Here is a 14,599-nt window from a genome sequence, read left to right as displayed (position 1 = left end):
ATATTGATAATTTTCTGAATATCATGAATATTATGGATGTTATGAATTTTGTTAATGCTGTGCACGTTATGCATAATATGCAATTGTTAATATTACGAAATCAATTAATGTTTCTAATGTTCTTATTATTTATGTTATGCATGTTATTAATATCACGAATGGGATGAATGTCATGAAGGTTATGAATCTTATAAATGTTATGAATGTTATGAACCTAATGTATGTTATGATTGTTTATAAACGTTATGAATGTTATGAATGTTGTACAAGTTATTGGTAATACGCATGTTTTGTATATTATTAATGTTATGAACGTTATTCTTGTTATAAATGTTATGAATGTTATGAATGTTACGAATTGTATGAATTTTATTATTATGAATATTATGAATGTTATGAATGATGTGTATGGTATAAATAATATGCATTTTAATAATGTTATGAATGTTATGAATGTTATGAATGTTATGAATGTTATGAATGTTATGAATGTTATGAATGTTATAAATCTCGTGACCTTCAGCTACACGAACCTATCTCTTTCATTTTAGAAAGGAGCCTTCAAAGCTGGAGTGAATGAACCTTTTTTATGATCCCGGGCCCTACACTCTGAATAATTATATCTTATTAGGAGGAGTTGAAAGCCTGCAGGAGATATTTTTGCAATTGCAATGGTATCCCGATATCTCGAAGTCAAACGTCATCTAATACATTTGGATGATTGACGATTGCAGAAGGCACCTAGTAGTATATAATATAACGTAATAACACGATCCTCAACAAGGCATGCTTCAGGGTGTAACCCGGTAACTATGCAGGACGCAGCTACAAGATCTTATCCCAATTGGGTCGGGGTCGAAGCCGCAGGCCATTCATAGCTCTCATTCTTCACGATTCAAGAAGAACAGTGGCGCACGATGCTTTCAGGTATCTATGTAATCTATTCAGATTTATATTCCAGTTGATGGGCGATGAAAAATAACGATAAAGGGAAACTTTGAAAGAGGTTACTTTCTCTATAAGGGTGTTTTAAAAGTGCATTGTAACCAATTTTAATTTTTTATTGTAACCAATTTTAATTTTTTTTTTAATACTCGGAAAGAGCAATTTCAATTTTTATTGTATATACATCAATATTAAAATGTAAGAAATTAAAATTTTTTTAAGATCAAATTTAAAATTCTATTAAACGTCTAATATTCGAGTTAATGTACATAATTCCTAGAAATAAAATCAAGCATTCAAGGACCAAATTTGAACTACTTTAAAAAAACTATTTTCCTAAAAAAGAGAAAAACTTTTTTTCAAAGCAAATAAAGAGGAGGAAAGATAGATGAGAAGGCAATCAAAAACATCCCCTCCCTGCTCTTTTTTTGTTTGTTCTCTCTTTTTTATTTTAATTATTATCAAATCACAAGAAGCAAGCTTTGGTGAATATTATTTAGGATTTTTTGTTGTTGATTTGATAATATTAAAAACAAAAAAGACAAAAGAAAGAAAAAAGAGAAGGGTGGGGAATTGTTTTGATTTACAAATGTTTTTTTTTTTATTTGATGATAATACAAATGAAAAAAAAACGAAAGAAATACAAAAGGAGAAGGATGGAGATTCGTTTCACTCCCTTCTGATCTTTTATTTCTTTCGTCTTGTTTATTTTTATTATTATCAAATAACAAGAACAAAACTTTGATAAATATTATTTAAAAATTTTTTAATTATTTTCTTCTGATAATAAAAAAAAATTTAAAAAGACCAAAAAAGGAGAAGAATGGGGATCAGATCTGTTGTCTTCTCGTTTTTCCTGTTTCTTTCGCCTTTTTTATATTTATTATGATCAAATCGAAAGAAAGAAAAAGACGATCGAAATAAAAATAGAGAAGGATGGCGATTTGTTTGGTTGTCTTCTTATTTATTATTTATTTCGTCTTTTTCATTTTTATTATTATCAAATCACAAGAAAAAAGCGTTGGTGAATATTATTTACAAATGTTTTTGTTTCGTTTTTATTTGATAATAACAAAAATATAAAAAAAGGAGAAAAAGAGAAGGATGGGGATTTTTTTGTTGCCTTCTCATTTTTTATTTTGATTATCATCAAATCGGTAGAAAAAAACTTTGGTAAATATTATTTGCAAATCATTTTGTTTTGTTTTAATTTGATGATAAAAATAAGGACGAAGGAACTGAAAAAAGAGAAGGAAGTGGATTCGTTTGGTTGCCTTCTCATTTTTTATTCTTTTCGTCTTTTTCATTTTAATTATTATCAAATCACAGGGAAAAAACTTTAAAGAATATTATTTGCAACTTTTTTATTTTATTTTTTATTTTGACTTGATAATAATGAAAATAAAAAAGACGGAAGAAAGAAAAAAGAAAAGGTTGGGGTTTTGCTTGGTTGCCTTCTTATTTTTCATTTCTTTCATATTTTTTATATTTTATCATTATCAGTTTACAAGAAAAAAGCTTTGGTGAATATTACTTACAAATGTTTTTTTTATTTGATAATTGCAAAAAGAAAAACACGAAAGAAATAAAAAAAGAGAAGGATGGGGATTTGTTTTGCTGCTTTCTCATTGTTCTTTCTTTTCTTTATTTTTGTCAAAAAAAAAGATTTTTTCTTTTTCAGGAAATTTTTTTAACGGATTTATTGCAATTTACGATAGAAGCATTTTATGGTGGTTGCTTAAATTTGTTCGTTGAATTCTTCGTTTTATTTTCAGAAATTTTATAGATTACATCAATATTAAAAAATTTGCAATGGTCTTCAAGAATAACATACAATCCATTTCCTTTATTTTTTGAATCTATTCAAATTTTCAAATAAGCAAACTAACACTCGATCCATAAATAGTTCGATTTTTAAGAAATATTTGAATCTTCCGAACAGTCTGTAAGGATGACTCTTATAAAAAGAACAAATTTTTTACGATAGAGTAAACATTTTTAACAAAAAAATTAAATGTGCAACAAATTAGCTTAGTTTTTAACAAAGTTATTAAATCAAGCAAAAAAATGAGTCCTTAACAAAACTATAGATTTTTTACAAAAAGACCAACTTTCAACAAATTGTTTAAATTTTTTTATTGAAAATGATTAATTCTCAAAGATAAATATAATAGTTGATATTTTAATGGCTATTATGTAGTGATTGTGGTGCTAAATATAAATGAAAACATTTTTTGCAAAATTTTCAATATTTTTTTAGGTACTGTTAATTAAGAATTGGACCTTCAACGGTTTTTAATTTTAATTAAAAAACAGTTGCATTTCAATAAAAATATACATTTTTAGCAAAATAGTTTAGTTTTCATGTAAAGTTCAATAATTATTTTCAGACTTATTTTAAAAAGTTAAAGAATAAAAAATAATGTTTTAACAAAATGACTAATTTTCAATCTAAAAGGGCAACTATTATATCCAAAAAGGAGAATTATAAAAAAATCAGTTAAATTTTTAGCAAAACAATTAATGCTGTAAAAAAATAGTTAATGGAATTCAAATTATTACAAATTTCAAGCAATAGGGATAAAAAAGAGTTGAATTTCTAACTAAATAATTTTTTTTTTAATTTACGAAGCCGAAATACTAATTTTGAACCAAGAAAGATGAATGTTGAATCCAAAAAATTACTACCAAAATTAATACAATCCAAAATATCATTTCTTCTATCCAAAAAGGCAAATTTTCAACAAAATAGTTAAAATTTTAACAAACTAATTCGATTTATCACAAAGAAGTTTAGATTATGACAGTTTAATTTTTAACCAAGCAAATAAATTTGTAAACAAAAATAGAGTTTTCGACTGAAATAATGAAGCTTGAACCAAAACAATGGATTTTTGACAAAAAAGTTCAACATTCAAGAAAGTGGTTGTATTTTTTACTAAAAAAAGAAGATTAATATTCAACGAAAAATATGACAATTGATATTGTAACTCAGAAAAAGTTATTATTTTGAATAAAAAATAGTCGCATTTCATCAAAAAGTTTGATGCTCAAACAAATGGTTTAATTTTAAACAAAAATTAATTATCATCCAGAAAGTTGGAATGAGATCCAAATATTTGAACGTTTAAGAAAAGGGTATGAATTCTCAACTAAACAGTTAAATTTGAATCAAAATTTTAAATTTTAAACCTAAAAAGATGACTAAAAAGATGAAGTTAGGAGACTGTTGAATTTTCCACCAAATAATTTTCGTTGATTACTAAAAAAAAAGAAAGTAACGACCTTCTTTACTGTTTTTTTTTCAATTCAACAAAATACTGAAAATAAATAATAATTACCTTTAAAAAAAATTCGTGGATATAAACAGGTTTAATAATTTAAAAAATTATTTAAGTAAGGATTTTCTAAATAATAAAGCCGAGGTATTGAAAATGCAAAAAGTATATTAAAAGACAACCTTCATTTTCACTCTTTTAGAAAAAATCCACTTTTTAAATAAAAAACAATTATTTAAAGAAATTAAATTTTGTTTAAATAGTTCAAGAATACATTGAGAAGTTAATAAATAATCTTAATAATATTTTTGGATTTTATAAAATAATCGTATAAAAATTATACAGAAAGATATAGAGAGAAATCGTTTCATTTCCTCTTAAATTCCCTTCACTTGTATTGCCAGTATTTTTAATCCTTTGTACATAAAATTGAATAATATAACACATTCTTATCAGAAGCCATTACTGGTTAAAAATGAAGGTTAAGAATAACTAACATAACAAAAAAACGATTTTGCTTTCATCGCCAAAAGATTAGTTTAAAAAAAAATAATCTCTTATTTTCACTATTTTTATACTTATTTGTTTATAACAATTAGCGTCACCTGTAAACAATTTATTATTGACGTAATAATTACGTTCCAAAAAATTATTTTATTATTTTGCCCCACTGTTACCGATTTTTCTTTTTTAATCGAGATAATAAATTCTTAGGAATTCAAATGTTTATATTAAAAAATAAATAAAAAAACATTCTTTTAAGAGAAAAATTAAAAAATTTTGTTTTAAAATGATTTCAAGCCAATTTTATATTTGTGTTTTGTTTTTCGTTTTTCAGTCAACGGTTTAGAAGGTTTAAAAAAATTCGAGTATCAAAATACAAAATCCTGTTATGGTTTTATTCAGGAAATACACTGTTTGGTAAGTCATTTTAGGGTGTTATCTTTTTAATCTGATAATTTGGAATTATGATTCTGGGAAATTCTTTTGGAAGACTTATTTTTAGGTCTTGCATTTTGAGCCTGAAATTCTTGCGACATATTATATTATTTCTTATATTTTTGAAACTCATATTTTTGGGCCTTACGTCTTGGGATTTCCAATTTAGAATTTTGTGTTTTGGCCTTATTCTTGGGGCCTCACTGTGCGAGATTGATTATTTTGGGCCATCTATCGAGATTTTTGGGCCATATATTTTAAGTTATATATTTTTGGGACTTATATCTTGACACCTTACTGTATAAGACAAATAATTTGGGGCTCTAGGTCTTAATTATTATATAAATGGGCCTTATGGCCATATTTTTAGGTGTTAAGATTTTTGGCCTCATGTTTGGAGCTTAATATTTTCAGGACTTATGATATTGGGTCTTATATTTTTGGGACTTATGTTATTAGAGCTTATGATTATAATGCTTGTTTTATTGGGCCTTATATTTTTGGGAGAAAGCTTCTTGGAAATCACGGTTCGAAACTTTTGGTTTTAAGCCTTATGGCTCAATAATTGATGTTTAGGATTTTCTGTTTGGAACTTACGGTTCGAATCTTATAGCTTGACACGTCATTTTTGGGTCTTATGTCTTAAGTCTAATATTTTTGGGTATGATTATATAAGCTTATATTTTTAAGACTCATATTTCAGACATTACTGTTTTAGAGTTATAGTTCAGAACGTTGTGTTTTCACTCTTATTTTTTTGGTCTTACAGTTTGAGATCAATGATTTTGGGCCTTAGATTATGAATTTTTTATTTAGGGCCTTATGACTCAATACTTGCAATTTGGGCGTTGCGATCTACAACTTACTGGTTAGATCTTTTGACTTGAAAAGTTATTTTTTGATTTTATATTTTGAGTATGATAATTCTGGGACTTATGATTTTAGTCTATATATTTTTGGGACTATATTTTCGGTATCACAAATTGGGTTTTAGGCTTTCGATTTTTGTGTTTTGACGCTCATTTTGTTGTGTAACTGTTTGTTGGAACTTACAAGTTAAATCTTATGGTTAGGGACATGAGTTTCGGGCCTTGTATTTTTCGTTTGGTGTTTTTTCCAACTTACGGAAATTAGTTTAGTTAGTTCGTTAGTTAGTTTAGTTTGCAACACGAAGTCAATTCTTATATTCTTGGGACTCATACTGTTGATTCCTTCAGGCTGGGACTTAGGGTTTGGACCTTTATTGTATTGGCTCTAACTTTTTTGGTTTTACTATTTTAAACTAATAACTTCTGACCTTAGGTCATTATGCTTATTGTTTAGGGCCCTATGAATCAATACTTGCGATTTGGGCACTACGACCCACAACTTACTGGTTGGATCTTATTACTAGAAACTATCACGAACTGGGACTTAAGATTTGGATTTTTATCTTTTGATGCTCATTTTGTTGTATTATTGTTTGCTGGAACTTACTAGTTAAATCTTATTGATGGGACAATAATTTTGGGCCTTATTGTGAATATTTGGGACTTTGTTTCGTGATGTTCATTTTTTGGTCTTTCTGATTTTTTAGTAGATATAGGTTGAACTTTATTTCGTGGGACATTATTTTTGGGCCTTATATTTAAAGTCCGGCTTTTTTTCAATTTATGGAGTTATTTCTCATATTCTTTGAAATCGTTCCTTTGATTCCTACGGACTGGGACTTAGTGTTTGGAACTTTGTTGTTTAACTCTAATTTTTTGGCACTACTGTTTGAGACTAATAATTTTGGGTCTAAAGTCATGATGCTAAAGATTTAGGGCCCCATGACTCAATACTTGTGATTTGGGAATTACGACCCACAATTTATAGGCTGGATCTTATTATTTGAAACGTTATTTTCGGGTTTTATATTTTGAGTGGGATATTTTGGGACTTACGATTTTAGGCTATATATTTTTGGGACTATATTTTCGGTATCACAAATTGGGTTTTAAGCTTTAGATTTTTGTGTTTTGATGCTCATTTTGTTGTATAACTGTTTGTCGGAACTTACAAGTTAAATCTTATTGTTAGGGACATAAGTTTTGGGCCTTGTATTTTTTGTTTGGTCTTTTTTTTTAACTCACGGAAATTAGTTTAGTTAGTTCGTTAGTCAGTTTAGTTTGCAACACGAAGTTAATTCTTATATTCTTGGGACTCATACGTTTGATTCCTTCAGGCTGGGACTTGGGGTTTGGAACTTTATTGTTTTGGCTCTAACTTCTTTGGTCTTACTATTTGAAACTAATAAATTCTGGCCTTAGGTCATTATGCTCATTATTTAGGGCCCTATGGATCAATACTTGTGATTTGGGCACTACGACCCACAACTTACTGGTTGGTACTTATTATTTGAAACGTTATTTTTGGGTTTTGTATTTTGAGTGGGATATTTTGGGACTTACGATTTCAGGCTATATATTTTTGGGACTATATTTTCGGTATCAAGAACTGGAAATTAGGGTTTTGATTTTGGTCTTTTGACGCTCATTTTTGGGTCTTATTGTGGGAAATAATTTTAGGCCTTAGGACTTAATGCTTATTATTTTGGGTCTTACGGCTCAATACTTGCGATTTAGGGAAAACTTTGAACTTACATTTTGGATCATACTCTTTGAGGATTTATTTTTGGACCTAATATTTTGAGTTTCCGATTTTTGGCACCTATAGTTTTGGGCCTTACCATATTCGACTTTAACTAATTTTTCCATGGAATTGAAGGATCCTGGAATGCTCAATCTTAGAAAAGATTGACTTTCCTCGACTTGATCTAATTTGAAATTAAAGCGGAAGCTGAAGATGATTTGGGGGAAGGAGTGAAGATAGATTTGCGCCTCAAATCTGGGAGCGCCATGGTGGCCATATTTTAGGCGCGTGGGCGTGAAACGGATAATTTTCGAAGGAGCGAGAAAGCGATACACTCGATCGTATATCAGGACCACGTAGCTGCGCCCCTACAAATTATCGGAAACAAGAGCCAAACTAATGGCCCGTTCGGGTAGCCATCTGGCTCCTACGGGTCTGATTCATGCCGATCCGATCGCTCTTTTCACGCGGTAAACACCATAGAAATTAGGGCCTCGTTTAGAGGAATATTACCTAATGCGGATATCGCCTCCAGAAATTCCGACCCGGCACGACTGAATTTTAAAACGTCGCCTTCATAACGGGCTTATTTTTTCCTGGTATTAAATTCCGATGCCCAAGAAATTTTGCACCGTTATCTTGGATCTTCGAAAAAAATCTACTTTTGCTAAATTGTGCTAGATTTTTGCAGTTTTGAACTGTAAAAAAATTTTTTGTAAATAAGAATTTGAGCAAGAATTTTCGAAAACTTTCTTTCGGGCACAGAGTTGGACGAAATAAAAAAACGTGGTTCAAAATAACTTTTAACTGGCAATTCTTAACCGATTTTGGATTTTCGGAATAATTTAACAAAAACGCAACAATTTAGTATTAATAGAAGATAAAAGATAGCTATAAAATATTATAATTTGTTTAAACAATGATCGTTGCTAAATTAAATTACATCTTAATTAATTCCAAGAGAAAAGTGGACTAGAAGTTACAAATTTTAGTATAACCGCATTTTCTAGCATTATTCAAGGACAATATTATTAACAATAATGATATTTTGTGAAGCAATTATTTTTGTTGACATTAATGAACTATTACATTACTCTAATTAAAAATCAGACAAAAAGTGAAACATTGTTGAAAAAAACCCGCCATTTTATATTTCTATTGCAAGAGAAAATTGCAAAAAATAAATAAATTGTTCAAAAAATGTATGCAGAAATATAATTATCATTATAAAGTATTATTTTAATCATTGGAAACAACGAGCATAAAAAAACCCGGAAAAAATCAAAATTAGAGCCAAGAGCTCGCAAAAGCCATTTTTTTAATTATATCGGGTTTTTTGGGACCCTGTAAAACAGACTTGTGGCGGTAATATTTAAAAAGCTATTTTTGATTTGTATTTCGTAGGCCACCTATGAATATAATTTTTTTCCAACAACAAAGAAATGGACATAAATGGAAATGGAATAAATTTCTAAGTGATATAATAACAAATTCGAAAAAAATAATCTTGGACCAGCCCACAGTGAGATGAAATAAAAAAACGAGGTTCAAAATTTTCGATTTTTTTTAGAAAAACACAGAATTAAATTTTGTAGAGATTCATGAGGCCTGACTTTTGAATTTTTTTGTTTTAAACTTTTTTGTTAATGCAAATCGTGAAGAAAATTTAAATTTTTCCGTCATATCGTTGTTTATCATCGTGAAATTTTTTTATATTATAAGCATTGCCAGGCATTATGTACGGCAGTAGTTTTAAGCAAACAAATGATGAAATTATTAAGTTAATTTTTATAAACAAAATAACTTTGCGTATAGTATACACTATAGATAATTTGTTTACAAAGTTAAATTTCCCATTAAAATTACTGGCTTTTTTGAAAAAATTATACTCGATCATAAAAACTTATCACCCGATAATTTTTATTGATTTTATAAACAAATTATGTAAAGAAATCTGCCACGTGTGATCATTTTAAGGCAAAAAAATCGTTTTTTTTTCTCTTAATTTTCCTCAAATTATGTCGGCAGTGAAGTTTAACCATGGAAAATTTATCATCCGATATTTTTTATTAATTTTATAAACAAATTATATAAACAAATTTCTAGTGTGGACATTTCAAGGCAGAAGTAAATCGTTTTTCTCCTAATTGTTCTTAAATTTTGTCGCCAATGATGTTTAATGATAGGAAATTATTATCCGATATTTTTTTTAAATTTTATAAACAAAATAATACAATAAAATTAACAACTTAAGCATTTAAGAGCCGAAAATTTTTTTTCCCTAATTTATCTCAATTTATGTCACCAATGATATTCATTCGTGATATTTTGTTATTTTATATTTTACATTAATTTTGTAAACAGCTTGCTTATTTAATACATGTTAAACAAAATAACATATTATTAATACATTCAAAACTTTGTTTATATAAATTATATATTTATTAACTCTGATAGCTCTTATCATATGATTTGTTTATATAATTGCATCACTGGCGCCGTTATTTAAGGAAAATTAGGAAAAAAATTTTTTGCTGAATTTTCATAGATAGGTCCAATATTTTGCAGTACAAAATTTATTCAAAAAAATTAAAATTTGAGCCAAAATTTATATTAAAAACTTTTGAGTCCAGCAGCGCTAAGCCCTATTTTAAAGAAAAAGTTCTGGGTAGGATTAGAGAATTATAACAACGTTCCTGAACGAAAATATTATTTTGGGAACCATTTAAAAAAAAAAAACATTTTTTCAAAAAATGCAGTACCGCCATTTTATTTTTTTGAAAAAAATCTTTTTTTCGAATGTAGAAAATATGAAAAACATTGTGATTTGAATCCAAATTTAAAAACTCGAAACATTTTTAAAAAATACGGTTAAAAGAGAACTTGTAAAGATGATCATTTTTTGACAAAAAGAAAATACTTTGGTAATTTGTGCTTAGTAAAAGCAATAACGATTTCCAAATACACTTTTTAATTAGATTTATATTTTTATAAAAAGTAAACTTTTTAACTGAGAATGGTTTTTGATACAGAATTTTTAAAAATGGAAACTTTGAATATATGAATGTTGTGGAGAATTTTGTGAGGCAAGCACAACTATTCTTATTTTATTTTTGTAAAAGGAAAGACTTTGCTTGAATGTAATATATATTCAAAATTTCATGTTATTGAAATGAATTTCAAAACTCCATCGTTTTAAGAAAAACTTTTTTCAAATTTAATAAATTTCCATTTTCGAAATTTTTGGATTTAAAAATAATTCTGAGTTAAAAAAGTAGATTTTTTGTTTGAATAAAACGTGATTAATTGTTATGCTAACCTAGCAGAATCAAGCTTAACTTGCAGTTTTTCGAAATTTCCATTTTTTTAAATTTGGAGTAAAATAATATTTCCGAGTGAAGATTGTATAAATAAATAGTTCCTGTGCAGTAATTTTTTCTAGTTATTTTGTCTTGATTTTTTTAAAAAACAGTTCGACTTTCGAAATTGGCTTTGTTAGTGCCATATCCTTTACATTTAGTACATTCCAATACAACATTTTATTTTATTTGAAAAAACAATTAGAAGCTGTTAAGTTTTTTTTTGTTAATAAAGTTTTTCTTGAAAATTTTGGCGATTATTGTACGTCTTTTGTGCTACCCAGAACAACTTTTTTTAAATATATAATGACGGTGCTGACAATAAAGAGCTTTAAAAAAAATCTTTGGCAGAAATATTTTGCATAAATCTAGCACGGTCCAGCAGAACTTTTTTGGAAATACAAATTACATTCTGATCTATTTTTCTAAATGAAAAAATGGATTAAAAAATCATTTAGTGCTAAAAATAGGAAAAAATTGGAAAGAGGATAATTGCAGAATATTTAGGGATTTTAGTTGATGGGACGACCTGCAGGAGGCACAAGTATCGATCTTCCTCACAAGTTGTAAACTAAATTCCTAAAATTTATAATTAAACCTTTGTTCGAGAAGGGATATTTGCGAAGAGGGTGACCTGAGCACGTGTCTTATAATTAATTTTATAATGTGAATTCGTGTCAATTAAATTCGAATACTTGATATGTGAATAATCTGTTAAGTTGGGTACATATTAATTTCTATCGTACTATTTTCTGAAATAAAAAATAGTTTAAACAATATTTAAATGTCCCAAATAGAGCACGAATAATAGAGAGGGTAATCGAAGAATATTTACTGCATTTAGTTCAGCAAATGACGAGTAGGAGGCGCCAGGATCAATACTTCTCACACGTGATGAATTACGTAAATTCCCAAAAGTTGTAATTAAACTTTTTTTTCGAAAAACGTTCTTTTGGACATGGGTGACCTGGGCAGGTGCCTTATAAATAATTTTCTAGTGTGAATTCGCATCAATTAAATTTGAATAATCAATGAGAAAAGAATTTTTAGAATTTTGTTTATATTAATTTTTATTATACTTTTTTCATTAAAAAAAAAAAACGATAAAAAATAATTTAGTGGTACACACAGAGTGAGAATAGGATAAAGTATAATTGAAGACGATTTATTGTATTCATCTAAGAAAAAGAACACAAGATAGTGCCAGGCTTAATCTTCCCCACAAGTGGTAAATTAAACTCCTGAGAGTTCTAATTAAACCTTTTTTCAAACATAAACTTTTTGCCGTGGGTGACCTGGACAGGTATCAATGAAAAAAAATCGTTGAAAAAATAATTGAGTGCTACCAATAGAGAGAAAATAGGAGAGAGGATTCGATAATTCAATTATGTTCATTTAGTTGAGCAAACGACTGCTATGAGGCGCCAAGGTCGATCTTTCTCACAAGTTACGAACTAAATTTTTGAAACTTTTAATTTAACCTTTTTTCGAAAAGGATCTTTTCGATGTGGGTCACCTGGGCAGGTGTCTTATAAATAATTTTCCGATGTGAATTCGTGTCGATTAAATTCGAATAATCGATACGAGAAGAATTTCTCAACTTAAGTATATCTTTATTTTTACACTACTATTTTTTGCAATAAAAAAGTCATTAAAAAAATCAGTGCTCGAAGCAGAGAAAGAATAAGGAATAGGATAATTGACGACAATTTGGTTGGTTTAGTTAAGCAAACGGCCACTAAGAGGCGCTAGGATTGTTTTTTCTCACAAGCGGTGTAATAAATTCCCAACAGTTGTAATTAATTCTTTTTTCCAAAAAGTTCCTTCTCAAAGTTGGTGACCTGGGCAGGTGTTTCATAAATAATTTTCTATTGCGAATTGCTTGGTTTATTATATAATAATTTTTATTTTACTGTTTTCTAGAATGAAAACAAAATCCTTCCAGAAATAATTTAGTTGTACAACTAGAGTAAGAATAGAAGGGATAGTAAATGATCAAAGACGACTTAGTGCATTTAGTTAAACAAATGACCGCCAGGAGGCGCCAGGGTTGATCTTTCTCAAGAGTAGGGAACTAAATTTCCAAAAGATGTAATTAAACGTTTTTTTCGAAAAAGGATCTTTTCGACGTGGATAAAAAATTTCTCAAGCTAAGTACATATTCATTTTTATTCGACTATTTTTTACAGTAAAAAATACAACAAAAAATTTGATGCTACAAACAGAGAGAGGATAATAGCAAACACTTTAGTTTATTTAGTTAAGAAAATGACTCCTCGGAGGCGCCAAAGTCGATCCTTCTCTCAAGCGGTGAAATAAATATCCAAAAGTTGTGACTAAATCTTTTTTTTTCAAAAAAAAATTCTTTTCGACGTGGGTGACCTGGGCAGGTGTCTTATAAATAATTTTCTAGTGTGAATTCGCGTCGATTAAATTCGAATAATCGATAAGTGAAGAATCGCTCGAGTTTGGTTTATATTGATTTTTATCATCGGGATTTATTTCGGCGGGACGTTGTGAGGGGGAAATAGGGTAAAATAAATAAAAAGAGTGGAAAGAAGAGCGGAGAGAACGACAGAAAATAAATAAGATCAAGATGGGCAACGTGGTAAACGACCGATTGTATTTAGATTGCTATCTCAAGATCTCGATTCGTGCCGCTGTGTAACTCGCTTTTGTACATACGAGTGTTTTACAAATAAATGCGCTCGAGAAAGAAAAGGGGACTTCCAAACTGGAGACGTCTTCACCAAAACAACTTACTTCTTTTCCAAGTTTTTTTATTTGACTCTTTAATTTTTTTATCTACGACAAAAACTTGTATTGCTATCTTGGTGAATATTTTTTTAATCGCTTGTCAATATTTTATTTTACTTTATTTATAATTAATTATTGTTTTGATTAAATTCCAACAAAATAGTAGTTAAATTTTTAAGTAAATAAGATAGATTGTCAACCAAACAGCTGAATTTATAACTAAAAATATCAATGTTTTATGTTTTATGTGCTTCTCCCTAGCACCTTTACCGCACCCACTCTCACCTGAGCCCCAATATCGTTCATCAGGTTCTTTACTTCTTCTTTTCCCGAATTACTTTCTACTTTTATTCCTTTAATTATTATATTTCGCTTTCTCTTTTTCTCTCTTCTCCTTCTAGTCTTAATTCTATTTTATTCAGTCGTCTGCGCATTCTCTCATTTTTGTCTTGAAGTTTGGTAGCATCCTCCTTCACTACGTCTTCTACTCCGACGATGAACTTTTCGTTAAAAAAATGTTCTCAATCTTCTCAAGATTTAAATTACTTTCGATTATTTTCAAAAATACTCAAAGTTCAACAATTCAAAAAAGTTTTAATCCAACAAAACTTTTTTTTAATCTTTTAGAAAATTGAAAATTAAAAATCAAAAATTAGAAATTAAAAATTAAAAATTAAAAATTAAAAATTAAAAATTAAAAATTAAAAA

This window comes from Belonocnema kinseyi, chromosome 5 (genome assembly GCF_010883055.1).
Source record: "Belonocnema kinseyi isolate 2016_QV_RU_SX_M_011 chromosome 5, B_treatae_v1, whole genome shotgun sequence".
Taxonomy (NCBI): Eukaryota; Metazoa; Arthropoda; class Insecta; order Hymenoptera; family Cynipidae; genus Belonocnema; species Belonocnema kinseyi.
Note: the sequence above shows the minus strand (reverse complement) of the source record.